Source organism: Pteropus alecto, unplaced genomic scaffold (genome assembly GCF_000325575.1).
Source record: "Pteropus alecto unplaced genomic scaffold, ASM32557v1 scaffold51, whole genome shotgun sequence".
Taxonomy (NCBI): Eukaryota; Metazoa; Chordata; class Mammalia; order Chiroptera; family Pteropodidae; genus Pteropus; species Pteropus alecto.
The window spans coordinates 1,324,416-1,329,675 of record NW_006431922.1 but is presented as its reverse complement, the minus strand read 5'-3'; the positions used below and the strand labels follow the sequence as shown (position 1 = coordinate 1,329,675).

The window sequence follows — 5,260 nt, the reverse complement described above, 5'->3', positions numbered from 1 at the left end:
TCTTTCTCTATCTGACCTATTTCATTCAGTGCAATATCCTCCAGGTCTGTCAAGGCAATATCTTTTTCCATCTCCTTCCTTTAAGTCTGTGTGTCTTTTAATCTGGAGTGAATCTCTTGTAGGCAGCATGTAGAGGTCTTGTTTTCTTATCCATTAGTCACCTGTCTTTTGGTTAGAGCACTTAATTCTTTTCTATTTGAGGTAATAGTTGATAAGATATTGTTATTACCATTCTTTATTCCTGTTTTATATACATGTTTTTTTCTTCTTAAAGAAGTCCCTCCAACGTTTCCTGTAATACTGGCTTAGTGTCAATAAATTCCATTAGCTTACTTTTATCTGGGAAGCTCTTTATCTGTTCTTCAACTCTAAACAGTACCTTCACTGGATAAAGTATTCTTGGTTTTAGATCCTGGGTTTTCATCTCTTCAAATATTTTGTTCCAAGCCCTTCTGTCCTGCATGATTTCTTTTGAGAAATCAGCTGCCAGTCTTATGGGTGCTCCCTTGTAGGTAAGTAACTACTTTTCTCTTACTGCTTTTAAGATTCTCTCTTTGTATTTAACCTTTGACATTTTAATTATGATGTGTCTTGGTGTGGGCCTCTTTGGGTTCCTCATGTTTGGGACTCTCTGTGCTTCCTGGGCTTGTATGTCTATTTCCTTCACCAGGTTAGGGAATTTTTCATCACTATTTCTTCAAATAGGTTTTTAATTTCTTGTTTTCTCATCTTTCTGATACCCATGTGATGCAAATATTGTTATGCTTGATGTTGTCTAGAAGTCCCTTAAACTGTCCTCATTTTTTTTATTCTTTTTTCTTGTTGCTCTAAATAACTGATTTGATTTTTTTCTTCATCCAATCTGTTGATTCTCTCTGATCTATTCTTCATCTCAGATATTGTATTCTTCACTTCTGACTAGTTTCCTTTTATGTTTTCCATCTCCATTTTTGTTTTCTACTCTTTGTTAAAGTGTTCACTGAGTTCAACTACTCTTCCTCTAAGTTCATTGAGCATCCTTACAGCCAATGTTTGAATGCTTCATGTGGTAGATTGCTTGTCTCCATTTTGTTCATTCTTTTTCTGAAGCTTTTTTTGTTCTTTCATTTGAGATATGGTTTTTTGTCTCCTTATTTTTTGTCCCCTTATTTTTTTGTGTTTGTTTCTATGTGTTAGGTAAGGCTCCTAAGTCTCCCAGTCTTAGTAGAGTGGCTTTATGTAGTAAGTGTCCTGTGAGGCCCAGTGGAGCAGTCTCCCAGGTCATCTGAGCCAGGTGCTCAAGGTGTGTCCTTTGTGCAGGTTGTATTGCCCTCCTGTTGCAGTTTGAGCCTTGGTTGCTGTTTACATGTCAATGGGAAGGATTGATGCTTGGGCTGATATGTTGTGAGGATTGGCTGGTGAGAGGCCAACCCTGGAGAACAGGATTCACTTTAGTAGGGGTCTGGTTCCTACCCTGTCTGCCTTTTGGGTGTGTCTGCCTCAGATGTAGCCCTCAGTCATTCTCTGGCTCCAGCTCTGGTCAAAGCAGGCCACTGGATGTGCCGGCTGAAGACCTCCTGGGAGGGGCCCAGCTGCAGACCAAGTTCAGCCTCAGCTTGTGCACTTCTGGGGCCACCTGGTAAGAACCAAGCAATCCAAAGATGGCTGTTACCTTTGCTGGGCTTATAGGTGCCTTGAGAGGCCAAGACAGGAACTGAGTTTGGCTGTTGCTAATGCTAAGCTTGGGGCTGCTCAGCAAGAGGAATGGGGCACGCTGAGGCCAGATGTTGCTTTTTTGGGTTTTGTGAGCCTTTAAGGGATTTTAGAAAACTCCACAGCATGAGCCAAGACAGGATATTTGTATGGAAAAAACCACTGGAGGCAGCTTGGGTGAGCCCAAAAATTGGGAGAGCCAAGGTCCAGAGTGACCTATGTTAACCAGGTTGATGGAGACTCAACTTTGGCAGCCACCTGGGGGCATGGAGAACTCAACAAAAAACAGTGGATACTGCCAGCACTTCTCTCCAGGAGAAAGCTCCTCTAGCAGCTGCCCCAGAACTGGAGCTCAGAGTGAGTAAGCCCAAATGTGTGCCCTTTAAGAGGAATGTTTGCAACTCTTGCAGCCCTCTGCCTCACTCAGCCACAGTCTCCGCTGTTTTTTCACAGCCAGAGGTTGTGGGGACTTCTCGGCACTAGAACCCTGGGCTGAAGAGCCCAGTGTGGAGCTGGGACTTCTTGCTCCTTAGCTTGGGGGAGGAGCCTCTGCAGCCAAGATAACCTACCCAATTCTCAACCACCTCACATGGTTGTGGGACCAGCCTTGTTTTAGATCTCCACCCCTTCTACTGGTCTTGAAGTGACCTCTTATGTATGTCCTCAGTTATAGGACTTCTGTTCAGCCAGACCTCAGGCAACTCCTAGTGTTGGTTGTTCTGTAGTTTTGTTGTGTTTTTGGTGTGGTTGCGAGAGGAGATGAGCACAGCATCTATCTTCTATGCCATCTTTACCAGCCATCTCAAAGTCTCTTTTATAATCAGTGTACCTTGTTATGTTAAGCATGGAAAGAACGTAATAAATGGCATGAAAACCCTTTAATATTAGAATATTGGTTATAGAAAAAGGGAACATAATATGCTTCATCCCATGAAGTACAATGAAATTCAAAGACAAAATGAGTAAGACAATAGAACGAAATGAGAAAGAAATTGAAGAGAATAAAACAAATTGGAGACTAATATACAAAGTAAAGAGAAAAGGAAAGACAGGGAAGATGGGAAGAAGAGAGAGAGAAGAGGTAGCAAGGGAGAGAGAGGAAGGAAGGAAGGAAGGAAGGAAGGAAGGAAGGAAGGAAGGAAGGAAGGAAGGAAGGAAGGAAGGAAGGAAGGAAGGAAAAGATAAGTTGATACCTGATAAAAATTTAATTTACTAATATTAACTCAGGATAATCACAGTGAATACAAAGGAAAAAGACAAAGGAAATAATGTGATTACAGTAGAGATAAAAGTTCTAATGGGAAAAGATAATTCAACATAATATAGCATTGCTATTTTTGGAATGAAGAATCCAATAAATTGAGCAGAAAAGAGTATACAAAGTTAAAGGGACACCCACCTGGAGATAAAGAGATACATTGAATTTACACGCGAAAACTCCCCTGCATCTCAGGAACTGAAAACACACAGAACCACATTCTGTTTAATTAAAATAAATGGTAAAAATAGGAAAATAATGTTGCTGGCCTCCATAAAATTTTATTAACTAAGAGGGGAAAATCAGACTGATTTTAAATATCTACACAACAACAATCAATGCTAGAATGTGATGAAGTAATGTTTAAAAAGTTTCAGGAAAAATAAAGCATAACCAAAGAGCATTAACTAAGATGTAATGTGAATATAAAGGAAATAGGCAGATATTCTGCGACATACATGAACTCAGAAAGAGAAAAAATGAACTCCTATTGAAAAAAAGGGGAAAAAGAACCCCGTGTATTCGAGACACTCCAAAGATTAAAAAAAAAAAAAATGGAATTAATAAATGTTAAAACTGGTAAAAGAACTGTAATTGTTCATAGTTGTTAGATACTAAATTGTAAGTTATTAAAATAGCTATTAAACAATTATTATTTATAATAATATATAATTATTAAAGTATTAAAATTATTTAAATGTAAAATTTAGTATAAAAAATATTCCAATTATTCAAAATCAGGAAGTGAGGAAGTAAGGAGAAAGTCTAAGATTCTTAGTTTCACACATGTCATAGTAAATAGCAAAAAGCTAAAATATAGTATACAAGTAAAAAGAATTATTTCAACAGTTTGATGAGTTTAATATTTTTTTTCCTTTTTTTTGAGATCTCATAAGGTCTTTTGGAAGGAAGTTTCCTTTGTGATTAAAATTTTTTTAATCTAAATTTCAGCATTACTTTATTTTTTAAATTTAATTTTTTTTTTTTTTTTTTTAGGCGAGGCCAAAAAGGACTTTGTCAGCTTACAATTCCTTATTTCTTTACTTGGTCTTCGTAGGTGGTCTCCCATCCAAGTACTAACCAGGCCCAACCCTGCTTAGCTTCTGAGATCAGACGGGATCAGGCTTGTTCAGGGTAGCATGGCCATAGACAGCATTACTTTAATATTCACTTCTGGTACATGTCTTTCTATTAAACTGACATAAAAATAATTTTAATAATTTTTAATTTAAAGGTAACATATAATTTCATCTCATTTTATAAAAATGTTTTCTACTAACTTCCCATTATTCTTTTGCTACATATGATTATCCAATGTTAACAATCACTATTTCTGGATGGCGAACTTCTGCATAATTCTTTATAATTTTTAGTTTGTGGTTTACAGTTTTGTTAGAATTTTTAATAATATGTATTTTGTTAAAAAGTATCATCAAGTTATTCATCCAAAAATAACAAAAAAGAAAGTTAAACTATCTTAGTAATTTATTACTTGTTATGCTTTTTAGAATGTGAATTCACTTGTATTTATTTTCTTCTTACTTGTGACTTAATGTTCACGGATAAAGAAGACTTGAAATTCTTCTTTGCCAAAGATTACTTTAATAATTGGTGATTCACATTCATAGTGTTTCTCATATTTATATAGAGTTCATTCACTCATAATTTTTCTTTTCTTTTTTTTGCTGTTTTTGCTCTATTGACACAAAATCATTTTCTTAAATTCTAAAGTATAAAAAAGCACATACTATTCATACACACAATTTTAAGAAAAATAAAACAAACATCCCAGTACTCATAACCTAGCTTATGAAATAGAATGCTCCCAGTGTTTTGAAGTCCACTCTCCACACACAGAATTTCTTTTTTCTGTCTTTCTTACCTCCTCAGGTATTCTTTGACCTTTCAGGAAACATTTTTATAAGTCTCTTCTTGCTTTTTTTTTTTTTAATTTCCAGCATGTATTCAAAACAACATACTGTTTAATTCAACCTATTTTGAGTTTTATATAAATTAAATCACTATATATATTCATTCTGTTTTTGAGATGCATTTATATTATGTATTTATTTACAATTCATATTTTTTACCAATATATATTATTGCTACTAGAGTTATCCAGAAAAACAAAATCAATTGGATATACTTAGTATGATAGAAAAGATTTATTTTGAGGGATTGACTCACATGATTATGGAAGCTGAGAAGTAGCACTATCTGCTGTTTCTAAGCTGGAGGCCCAGGAAAGCCAAAGGTATAATTCCCATTAAAACCTGAGGGACTAGGAACCATGGGGGCCAATAATGTAAT

The 5,260-nt window shown here is 35.9% G+C and overlaps 1 pseudogene; it reads right to left on the bottom strand.

Annotated features, from left to right (window-relative positions):
- Positions 1 to 3,985: 3,985 nt before the first annotated feature.
- Positions 3,986 to 4,101, bottom strand: LOC112475529 (annotated as a pseudogene).
- Between the last annotated feature and the right edge of the window lie 1,159 nt (positions 4,102 to 5,260).